The sequence below is a fragment of the Falco cherrug genome, chromosome 4 (assembly GCF_023634085.1).
Source record: "Falco cherrug isolate bFalChe1 chromosome 4, bFalChe1.pri, whole genome shotgun sequence".
Taxonomy (NCBI): domain Eukaryota; kingdom Metazoa; phylum Chordata; class Aves; order Falconiformes; family Falconidae; genus Falco; species Falco cherrug.
The window spans coordinates 49,873,079-49,885,561 of NC_073700.1; the positions used below are offsets into that span (position 1 = coordinate 49,873,079).

At 47.4% G+C, this 12,483-nt stretch overlaps 1 long non-coding RNA gene across 1 annotated transcript in view; it reads left to right on the forward strand.

The window, feature by feature from the left end:
- Positions 1 to 12,483, forward strand: part of LOC106630983 (uncharacterized) — an 80,143-nt gene that overhangs the window by 40,864 nt on the left and 26,796 nt on the right. The gene's annotated exons all lie outside the window — the stretch shown is intronic.

The following is a 12,483-nucleotide window of genomic DNA, read 5'->3' on the forward strand; positions in this document are numbered from 1 at the left end:
CACAAGAGGGCCACATTTGGTGGAAAAAAAGGCTGAGAGCAGCTTTGCAAACAGAAAAGGAGGCTGAGTGGAAGAAGCAAGCTGGATGTGCTGTGCAGCTCTGCATCAAGTTTAATTTTGTGTGGCTCTGAGATCGTCAGGCTGGGGGTAAGATGCAGTGCCTGACTGATGATATCTGCATCTCAGTCACATCAGCATCCATCCCTGGTTCCCTTCTGCTGTTCTGCCTCTCTGTTAGTCCCATCACTGTGGTAGATGAATACCTCTCAGGTTTAACATACTTATCCTCCCAGTGCTAAGGGCTATCATTTCCTTTCTCTACAGTGGGAAACTGAAGCACAAGCAGGTTGCAGTTTTGATCCGCTGAAGGACACAGTGCTTCAAAATTAGCCTTAGCACATCATTTTTAAGCGGCATATTTGCGGATCGTAATCTGCCATAGCACTGAAGTGCCTCAGCTCTCATGATTGTGCCGTGGGAGGATTTTCCTCTCTGTTTCAGGAAAATTTCTGCTTCTTGTAGGTACCTGCCCGGTCTCTGGGCTTGGGACAGCCATGATGTATTAGGGTTAGGGCTAACACATAGAAGGGTTGTTCAGCAGGCTGAGTAGGTGGCACATAGGCTCTGTAAGCAGGGCCAGCTGCAGCCACCCTGCAGGCAGGCAGCTGTGCAGCCACTTCTAAACCTTGTAGCATCAATAATGCACCAGGAGAGCCCCAGGTGGCCCAGACACCTTCCTCCCTCCTCTCTGTTAAATCTCTGCCTGCTGTTAGCAGGGAGGGAGGTTACTAGGTATAGGGAGTGACTGCTGTGAACTCTTGGGTTTGTTAAATCTGATTCCACATTCCTTCTGGAGCACTCCACTGTATGTGCTAATATGAAGGGATATCACAGGGGGTAGTAGAGCATCAGCCTACACCCACTCACTTGTTAATGCTCATGTTAACTTACGATGTCTCGGAATGCACCGATGTCTTGGAATGCACCGGGTGGTGCTGCTGAGAAGGCAGCGGGGCTGAGAGTTTGAGAAAACCCGCTGAGAATAAAACAGATCTGAATGCCTTTGAGCAGTGGCAGGGGTCATTGTTCTCCAAAGATGGCTGTCTTATTTCTAAGAACTCCTCTTCTAAGCCCTTAGCTAACTCTCTGCTTCTCCCCAACCCTTCCGCCCCTCCAGGCCCCCTGAATGGCTGGAGGATATCAAGGGAGATGCTGACTCCCTCAGGAACCTCGTTGTTGCAGTCTGCTCTTTAGAAAGGATTCAGAGCTGCTCCAGCAATTTTAGCTCTGCCCTCAATCCAGCATCCCATTTGCTGTCAAGTCCATAAGGACCTGGCTACCACCACCCCCAGAAGGATGACAGTGAAGAGTATGGCCCACTCCTGCAGTCAGAGGAGGCTTGTTCACACGATCAGTGTAAAAGGCAATTTCATTAGTTTGCAGCCCTGGCTGGGAAGCAGAGCTGGCACCAGAGATTGTTTTTATGAATAACACACTGGCAAAATAGAACTGGTAGCAGCTTGGGTAGGATATATATTTAATTCTTCCCCTTTCATTCTTGGATTGGCAAACTGGCAGGTTGCGGAGTAGTTGCATGTCTTTTGATGTGTGTGCTGTGAATCACGCCAGCGCTTGGGGTGCCCAGCACATGACCAGGGCTGTGGTCCTGTGCTTTGCACATCCATTGAGTCACCAGCTGGCATGAGGACGGGGCTCAGGATCTTCATATTGCATTCAGTGTGGGCTCCTGGCGCGCCAGGCTATTGCTGACCAGGGCTTAGGGAGAAAGCCTAGAAAATGAGAGATCTTCAAGAAACAGATAACACTGGATCACCTTCAAATTGCCTTCAGTTAATCCACTGGGCTGAAGTCTGTTGGTTCTTGCTGCAGAGCCCTGCAGAGCTCGTAGCTTTTTGTGAGTAGACGGTGTTTAGTCTTCTACACAGCTAATGGGAAACTGGAATAAGAATGCCGAAGACTTCATAGAGACATTCAGCACCTCAGCATAAACTGTTGGTCTGTGTGAAGAAATTCTGTTCTGCGCCTGTCTCAGGGATATCAGGGCAGCATCCAGAAATCACCGCTTACAGCTTGTTTTCTGTTGTGAGCACAAACGCCACTGCTCTCAGCTACAGAGAACCACGGCAGAGGTTAAACTTCATAACTTGAGCAAGTAGTCTCTTCTTGGCTTCTGCTGCTGCAGCAAGCTTAGTTTCTCAAGCTGAATGAACTTTTCCAAGCTGCCAGAGTGATATAGGAGCTCACAAGGAAGTTCATAGAGTGCAGCAAGTTGTGCACCATCTCCTTTGTGCAGCCGTGTGCAAGGCAAGGGAAGCTAGCTGAGGTTTAAAACAAGTCAGGCATAGCTTCAGAGCTGCCAGGTTGGGGCTAAGGTACTTTTCTGGCCTAGAAGAGGGGGGCACCCAGCACGATTCTCTGCTCTGGCTACATAAACATGCCCTAATCCCACAAAAACCCTGTCAGCCACAGCAGGATTTTTCATACTGGTCTCCAGTGGGATGAGGGCTCTCACTGAATCTGTCTGGAAGGTTTTTCTTCTAAGAACCTTACTCTGCGTGAGCAAAATGCTGTGCACTGTTCTCCAAGGCCAGTTTTCTTAATTTGATCTTAAAAGTAGAAGAGAGGAAATTAAGGCAAAAAATGTGAAACACTTCCTGCAAATCAGAAGACAAGCTTCAGTGATGGGCAGCAGGGTTGGGCCCCACAATCTCAAGGGTGCTGGTCAGCCCTATTGGAGAGTCTGTTCTGTCCTGTACGTTTATGGAGCGGGGCCTTTCCCTGTTTGCAGACACAAAGCGCTTTCCAAGGTGACTCATTTACCTTGAACTGGAGACAACTCTAATATTGCTTTGCTGGAGAAACATGTAAATACCCGTGGCCTTCCCTTAACCGCTGAGATGATATCACTTGCTAGAAACAGCATCCAATTTCCTGATCCTTTGTTAGAACAACAAACCAATAAGATACGAGCACTGCAGCTACAGGTACATCTTCTTCATAAATATCAAGAGGCACGAGGCTCTTGCTTTAAACACCTAACTCTAAATAATGCCTCAAGCCAGAGTTGTTACCCGCTACCTTGAATACAGCCCCACTCCATCAGCAGGTTAAAATAATAACAAATAAAACATGGAATTATAGCTGTGCAATACTTGAAAATGAGCCTGTCGCTTTGCGTCTGGGCTGGAAATCAATCACCAAGTCTTCGAATCAGGTTCTGCTATTAGGGGCTGGAAGTAGGAAAGATTAAAGACATATCTGTGGAAGTCTCTTTCTGTAGGTATGCTGATCTTCCACAATTTTCAATGGATCCTTTTTCTTTCCTTAGTCATGGTTTCTGTCATTGTCTTCCCAGTTGGTGTCCTTTTTGGCAGTTATTAGTAACTATTGCATGTTTAAAGGATCTATTTCATAGATGGGCAGGGAAGAGGGAGATTGCATGGATTTGACTATGTACAGATGGGGTAAGAGGCACACATGAGAGTCCTGCTCTCCTTTGCAGAAGCAGGCTACAGTAGTTGACAACAAAGCTCCAAAGCTTGTAGGAGCCTTTCTGTTGCATGCAATTCCATTGCCCGCATCCCTTCTGTCAAATTCTCTTGGGCTTGAGAGCCAAGTCTACCAAAGGTTTTCTGGAGAACAGGAAGCATGGCCAGAGCAGTGTTGGGTTGTGGGTAGGGCAGTGCATTGGCATGCTGAAATCTGTGTTCCAAACCCTGGCTTTCTGCAGCAATGTCAGTGCATCCCTGTAAAAAGCATTTTGCTTCCTGGTGTGGGAAACAAGGCCCATGGGAAAGAGTGAAATACCCTGGGGCAGGAATTATACTCGCAGGGATCCAACACCTCATGGCAAGCGTTCACCACAGTTCCATTCAGCACCATCTCTTCTTGCTTTCTTCTTCTGGCTGGTTTTAAAAAGCTTCTCCCCTCCACTGTTACCATCCAATGGCTGCTACGGCAGAGGAAGGGGGGGGCTTGGAAGCGAGCAGGAGGGCGGTGAGCCCTGGGCAAAGGGGCTCCCATCTCCCTGACTGACAGTAATTACCACTCGCTGCACTGTGGGTGTCGTGCAGCGCAGGCTGGGAAGGGAGACAGGGCTGTGCACGCCTCAACAGGTTTCTCCGTTTGAAGTTTAGAGAGTGGAGTACTTTCTGCCTTTAACTCTCTCCCCCTCCTTCTTCCCCATTCAGATGCTTTTTGAAAGAGTTTTGTTTTAACTAAACAGTGTTTTATATTTCATGCAGAACCATCATGTATCGCACGTTTGTTTTCCCTCTGCCATGACAGGCTCTGACATTATTTTGATGAGAAGATTTCTCAGCATTTTGAAACGATGTTCAGTCTTCCCTTGAATGGGGTTGCTTTTTAACCCTCTGAGTTTCAGCAGCCCTGTTGCATCTCCTAGGGAAATCTGCCAAAATTTGGGGAGCTCCAGGAACTAATTCCCTTTTCCTCTTCACTTACGAGCCAGCAAACTGCCTATGAGATTTTGTCCACACAGGGAAATCCCCTCATGTGGTTGTGCTGGGTGGATTAGTCTGCTGTAGATATGATGGATTAGCAGCCTGTGGATGTGAATTTAGTTTGGAATAAAGAGTAAATCCTTGCCATACAGGCAAATCCTCCTCACAGAGAGACAGTTTCTGTCCACAGAAGATAGGAAGACAGCTGCTTTGCTGAATACAAGGAAAACATTGACGGTCTTGGCAAAAGGATGCAATATAAACTATTTCTTCATGGCAGAGGCAAAGGTGCATGAGGGGCAGATGGGGTGCTGGTCTGTGCATGCTGGGGAAGGTGTGTGTATGGGTGCCGGGAGGGGGCAAAGGGCATGTTTTCTCATGTCTGGTTAACATAAGGATGCCAGCAAAGTTGGCTTGAGAGTGTCAGTGCAGGGACCGTTCTTGGAGCAGGTTTGTAGCCTGGTTTCACACCTGGATGCCTGATTCTGCAGCAGTAGCTGAAGTTGCCTGGCAGAATTGGGTGCATGGGGGATGACTCCAGGGCATGTCTTTGCAGAACTGCCAATGCCAAAGGTTTGGTGCTTCTGCTCCCTTCTGCTGATACCTAACTTGTTGTCCAGTAGGTCCTGATCTACATGAGGATGCAGTTCCCCATCAGGGTCTTGAAATCTGTCCCAGGGGTCCCCAAAAATCAATACAAACACCAATCATGGACTCTTCAGCTTCATCAAGCTGTCAGTTGTCCTAAAGACCTATTTGGGAACACAGGCAGGGCATCCTGCAGTCAGCTGCCCTGCCATGAACTGCAGGAAGGTGAGTGTCCTCCCAGCATCGCTCTTCTGCCGTGAGCTCATTTCCCTAGGCTTTGATTGAGCTCAGTAATTTAATTCTGTCCTCCTCTGGGGTGGGGAAGAAGTAGGGGAGGAAGAGAGGGAAGACAAGGAGGGTGCTTTTAAAGATCAGTAGCAGTGTTTTGTGCTTGAAATTGGAAGCTTTTCAGAGCCTTCCAAAGGAGCTTAGAGGAGTCCACAGGTAGGACGTGCTTTTAAATTTTTTGGCATCTCTTAATCATTAGCTGCATCCAAAGGGAATTAAAGACCGTCAATCAACATAAATTATTCTTCTTGGGAGCATCAGCAGTGTGGGCAGTTTTTATTGTAACTTAAGCAGGAAATTGAAATATCAGCATTGGAGTGTGAAATACGCCATTGCAGTGAACTGTTCTTCATAAAGCAAGAGGAGAAATGTAAAGAAGATTACACACTATTAGTCCCACTAGAATTTTGCTCTTAATCTGCCTTAAATTGAAAAATTGTTTGGAAGTGTTAGCAGCTTTCTCATGCTATAAAACAGAGGGGGTGTCACAGGTACATGGCACCCAGTGGGGATCTTGGAAGTGTTAGGACCGGAGGAGGATCAGCACAGAGTAGCTGTGGTCTACCTTTACATAGGGGCTCACCTAGTGACCTTCACTGTCACAGCAGAGCAATGTGGCTGTCTTTTCTGTGTCACCAGGGCCCTTTGGGGAGGCATCCTGCTGGGATGGCAGGAGGCAGTGGGGCTGGGCCTCCTTGTGTCTCACGTCTTCTTAGTATCTTAATGGGACATCCCCATTCCTTTCAGACCTCCGAAGTACATCACATCTTATAGCAAGTAGGTGAATCTTGAGACCCATTAGGGATGTTCAGTTCAGTTGGAGGCACTTGAATGCACAATTCAATTGAATTCCTAATATTTTGGAAGGGGGGGGGGGCTGTCCTTCCGTCAGAACGAAAGAATTACATTTGGTAAATACTCAGGGAAAGAAAATTCCAAGAAAACATCCTCCTGGCTCCAGTGGATTGTTTTGTTTCAATTGCGCATAATCGTTTCACCCGACAATGTTGAAAGATTTCATTTGGGCTTTTGATCGTATTAAAATATTAAACATGGAATATAAAATTATAATAAAATGTTAGCATTAATATTTTAATAGAACCCAAAGGTTGAAATTAAACATCAAAACTGCAGAGGAAACATAGGGTGGGGAAGGCAGCTTATAGACAAGAGGGATTTATGCACATCATCAGCCATGTCTGTCTTTTCTGCATTGCAATTATCTTGGCGTGCATACTATACCCACCGCCTGAGTGTGCATGCTGCTTGCTTCCCTCTTAATCTGAGTAGCTCCCCCTTCTTTAGACTTGGGAAGAGACTCAGGCAAGAAGGAGAAAATGTTTCCTCGCTATTTTTGTAAATGAATGACTCTTGATCTTTAAGTTCACACCAAAGAGACAGACGCACAGAGAGACCCTGTGCTCCAGGGCACCATGAAGAATGTCACTGAGCTTGGAACTCATGGAAGAAGAAATTTCCTTGCAGGGAGAGAGTTTATGTCTACGGTATGTCAAGAAGAAAAGGAAAGAGAAAGAAAAGACTCTGGGGGGTAATTTTTATAGCATGCATTGAGAGAAGAGACAAACTTTGAAAGCTCCCAACAGCTGATGACCTGTTATTGCTGCACAATTCCTGTTACCTTTCTGCTTGGAAGAATATGAATGGTTTCACAGCAAATGTGGGCATAATGTTATTTACCAGGCCTGGCCTTATTAGGGACATTCATTCTCTTGCTCATAACCTGCCCTTTTATTTTGAAGGGAGCTGGGACATGGATGGACATGTGATGAGATCTTTTGCTCTGCCTCAGGTGTTCTCTGCACACTTGGGGTTTTGGGATCTGCTCTTGGTGCACCAGTCCAGCGGCTGCGTACACAGCCAGAATAGGTGTGTGTGACCCCACAGGCTGGTGAGAAATCAAAGTGATATTTCAGATGCTGATAATCACCATGGGGAGTTTTGATTTTAGTGTGAATTGGGGCTATCAGGGGAGCCAGGGTTAGGCAGGGGCTCAAACAGGGGTTTCATTTCCTTTTAGGTGTGTGCTGGTTTTATCATTAGTAACTGGCTCTGTTGGGCTGTAATGAAAAATCCACTGAAGTTGGAAACTACTTGGGCTACTTGAACCAATAAGCCTTGAACCTTCCCCTTTAGGTGTCCAGTGCTAACAGCATTAAGTCTTATATTACTCGGTAGAAGATTAATGGATTGGAGAAACTTAAAGAAATTTGCCTTGGATGTTTCTCCCAGATGCAGAATTTGTGGTCATGGATTTTCTAATCATCACATCTTCACTATCTGCCGTCCTTAGTCCAGGTTTCTGTGGTGTAGGGCAGAGCTTGACGGTTTGTCTGAAAACTCCAGTCAAAGCCTGGGAGTTTTGGCCTCTGGTTTGCTCAGAGATGAGCTCCAGCCATAGAAACAGAGCCTTGGAGAGGCATCATGCTTGGTGGTGGAGTTTGATGCTGTATTAACTCTTGCTGAGGAAGAGACTTTGAACAGGGAACTTCAGAACTTCTTTTGACCTTTGGTTGTGCCTGCAACGCTTTATTCTCCAGCCAGTGAGTGATGGGTGAATAAAAGTCCTGGAAGGTCCCCAAAGCCTCAAAGAAAGCAAGTAGCTTTAAGCCAGAGCTACAGACTCTCACAGTGGGCTTTAATTCAAGTGCTGAGGAGGAACGGGAAGGAAGGACACCTGAAATGCTGTCTGGAAAACCAATAGCAGGTAACACTGCATCTCCCACATCCAGTCCAGCTGTGCTGCTCAGTCTGGACTGGTGTAGTGCCTCTGCTTCCTAGTCAGGCCAGTGCAACTGGTCACTGCATTGCCCTTCCCTGTAGCCCTCTTCTTCCTCACCTTCACTCATCAGGACTGTGATTCAGCACAGGGCTTACAGGCATGCTTCGGTGCGTGCCTGTGGGCTTTGGCAGAGGCTCAGCATGTGCCTCAGAACCTTTCCAGGTAGCAGTGGATTAGTGAGGGCTGGGTCAGGGCCTCTTGTACCCTCCAAGCTTATCTGCTGCCCATCTGAAAAATCCAGTCTTCACTGCTGTCTGCTGCAGACTCTTCATTACCAGCTGCAAAGGCTCCGTTGTAGTCAGCAGAGGGGAAAGGAGGACTCACGTTATTCCTTGTGATTGGGAATCATAAAAAGGAAAGGCATGAGGGATGCAGGAAGCAGTGCTGATTAGCAGAGGTAGCCCAGGCTCTGGCTTTGAACCACTGTCCCGAGTTTTACGTTTTCCTTGGATATCTACTGTTTCCCACTGTTGGATATGTAGTAGTAGACCTTGTGGAGCAGCAAGCAGACCCCACATAGCTGTTTCATGTAACAATTACCCTTATCAGGCCCTTAGAGACTGGGATGACAGTGTGGAGCACACAACCTTTGGGGGCTTTTGGGGTCACTTTCAGGGTCATGCTGTACCATGCAAAACTTCCTAGGAGCAGGGCTGAGTCCCCACCTAACTCATTTCATCTGGCGTGAATCAGTTTGTGCCACAGTACATGGTACCCTTTTGTCCCTCTGCTCTGGTGCCTCAGGAGCTTGGGAGGAGCAGATCAGTTACAAATAACCAGGATCTCCAGCCCATTTGTGCCACAATGCCAGAAATCTGCCAGCTTATAATTAGCCTCCATGAATAATTCATTGCAGACGCTGCATCCATCAGATCTGACAGCTGTAATCATTTTGCCAGCAAAATATGGGGTTTGTCTTATTTGTGAAAATGATTCAGGCAGGATTTTTTAAAATACAAAAGGGAGGGGTATATGAGTCTATGCCTCTATATAAATATATATATATATAATGCACAAATATATAAAAATGTATATATATATCTCCAGGCCCACACACGCATACATGTATGCTTTGCATGCTCACTCTGTAATAAAAGCGATCTTTGTATAGCGTGGATCAAATCTATCGGTGATGTAACTGATTGAACCAATTGGATTACAGCAGGAATGAAGATATATTTATATCTGTTCTCTTTTAGAGTCTAAAAATACCCTGTAATTCTGAATGGATGTGTTTTTAGGCAGCTGCATTTAGAAATACCTCCAGACCCACATTTTGTTGTTTTCGGAAAGCAGGCAAGGAGGTCAGAGTCCCGGGGTCTTGTCAGGAGCCCTCAGATCTCCTGTCTCTTTAAGGCTCCATTACACTCCCGCTTTCTGTGCTTTCATTCTTAAATATGGAATGTGTCCAGGATTTTTTAATTTATAACAATAGCTGATGGTGCTGGGGAATGAATGGGACTATGAAATATCTGACGTGGCAATTAGGGCTGCTGTTGCAGTGAGGCCTGATTTTTGCTGGAAGGGAAGTTGCTCTAAACCAAGACTAATTAATTGCTTTTGGGGAAAAAAAAAAAAAAAAAAAGAAAAAAAGAAAACCCTCACAGAAACGTTCTGGGCCAAAATTCCTGTCATGGTGTAAATCTGGAGCAGATCCACTGATTTTTGCATGGTTACCCTTTGTATATGACAAAGCCTCAGCAAGCACATTAAGGGTGATATTGCAGCAAAGGTGTGTGCTGCAGACCAGCAGTTTCCTCAAAAATCAGCCTCCTTTTATTGTCACACACTCTAATTCCAGCGGCACATCAGGCATGTTGCACAGGATCACTTGCGTTTCTTGTTGTTGTAAAGGGAGACTGGAGCAGCACTGTGAGGCAGTTCGGCTGTCTGCGTTACAGATTTCCCCAGTGCTCTCACATCCACACGCCGTGCTTTCAGTCCAGTTGTGTTGGGACAGTGAAAAATCAGTCTTCCCGTTTTCTCCCCTTGTTCTTCGGCAGCTTGCTTTTCTCCCTGCTACCCTGAGTTGTGCTGTTTAGTCCTTCGGTTGATGCTGCACTTCAGTACAGGGTTTGGTCTATGCAAACAGGGCTGAAAAAGCTGTGTGTGATCTCAAGGGTGGAAGGGTTTAAGTTGGGGGGTGGAGGGGAAGGCTTCTCTTCCTGGGCTGGTAAACACAAGGAACAAATAGAGTGGATGGTCTTATCCTCAAAGGACAAAAACCATGACTGACTGACACCAACCTGAGCCTGGGGACCTCTGGGCAGCATGGTGAGTGCTGCAGTCTTGAGCATCTCATTGCCTTTCCCTCTCTCTTCCCAGCTTTGTGTGGTGCCCTGCGGGATCAGGGAGAGGTAATGTATGGTGCAAGGAAAGAGACTTTGATCAGCTCCTAAGTGCTGGGGCCTGGGTGGTTTTCAATGTTCAAACCTCTACATTAAAATGTTTCTCTTCTAGAGATGGGGGGGGTGTACCCTGCAGTTGGGATGGTTAGAGATAGCATCTGTGAGTGAAAGCACAGGGAGCTGGGGCATCTGTGGTTCCGTCCCAGCTGGGGGAAGTGAGAGCTGATGATGGACAGAGCAGAGCAGGAGCCAGAATGTCTAGGCTCTCCTGTGCTGTCACCATGTAACTTTGGGAAAATCCATCTGCTGTCAAAGAGCCTAGGCCCTCCACAAACACGTGTTGCTGCAACATCAAAGGCATTTGACCCTGGTCCTCAGAAAACACTGGGAAACTGGGCCACTGAAGGCCACAGCCCTGACACAGCATCCCCAGGTGTGCTGGCTCCAGACCAGGGTGGTAGACACTGACTACATCCCAACTCACCCTCACTTGCCAGTAGCTTTAAAACAAGGCAGCAGAGGGTGACTTCAGTAATAAAATGCTCTGCAGTGACAAACAGTGGTGGGAGAGGTGCTGGCTGAAGGTCACGTGTGTTTCCAGCTCCTTTCCCCATCTCTGCTCAGTGATCCCAGGCAGAGGTGTGACACCACCTGCTAACATACTGCTCAAGATGACTGATGCAAGTAGAAGTGACAGCTCTTGGCAACACATCACAAGCCTGAAAATTCAAACCAGGTTGTCCAAAATGTTCAGCTGAGAGTCAGCAAGGTAGATTCTGGCGGCTGCCCCTCTCGTCTCTTTCACAGAGTAGTGACAGAGAAGGGCTTAGAGCACAACTCCCCATGATGTCTCTCATGCTAGTAGGGAACATGGTCATGGCGCATGGGGTGGGAAGGGAGGTCTGTCTATCACAGCAGGCTCTGGGGGCAGCTTTGGGCTGCTCCTCTGAAATGACCTATCTCGTAGCCCAGATTTGGTGCATAAACCCACCTCTTCCTTCCCGTCTCCAGGGCAATGAGAGACACCCTGGTAATCACAGCCATTAGGTCCCTGCTATTTTGCAGCCAGTGTTCCAGGACAGACAGAGGTAAGGTACATTTCAGGGCCATGTGTAGTTATCCGTGCATCCACCCAGCCCAGCAACATGAGGTCTGAGCGAGTGGGTATGTTGGTACAAGGTGCAGAGGTTTTGGGGGTGTGGAGAGGGATAGGATGTGCAAGTGAGGGTGGAAGCATGTCTGTGACCATGCGTGGGGAGCCAGAACACGTGTGGGAGGTGTGATGAGCTACTGAGGTACATGTGGGATGTGGAGAGGGAGCATGTGAGCAGTGGGACAGGTAACTGCGAGTGTTGTGTCCCCAAGGGTTTCCAGTGGCCCCGGTATAAGGAACACAGAGCGCTGGGACCCCAGTTGCTTTTTCTGTCTCAGCCAGCACTTAAATGCCAGCATAATAACAAACACAATGCATTATTTAAAAGCTACTGTGTTTGACCCTATAAGGAGCTTTTCAGTCACCTGAACGTCAAGGAGGAAGATGTTGCTATTTCACTGGTGGCTGGTGGGTTAACCTCCTTCTCATTTACAGCATGACCCAAGGTGAGAGGCAAAGAGCTGCTGAGATGAGCGTGTGTGTGTATGCTCAAGGGGACGGGTATGAAATCATTGTAGTCACCCACGTGGGGCAACCCATGGAGCTGATGCTCTGGACTGGGAAAGCCAACTGAAAGGAAGGATCAGTCCCCAGGGAAGGAATGCAAGTTTAGGAGCAGTAGCTCTTAAAAGCTGTTCTCAGCCTGTGCTGTTCAGACCTATCAAGCTGAGTTTATTTGTTTGTTGGTAGTTATTAGGGCTGGCACTGAGATGCCACCAAGGCCTATGTATCTGCCCATCTCTCAGCGCTACAGGCCACAGTCTAGGGCTACAGTGCCCAGGGGGGCTGGACGTGTGCTGGGGCTGGGCCCCGTGCGGTCTG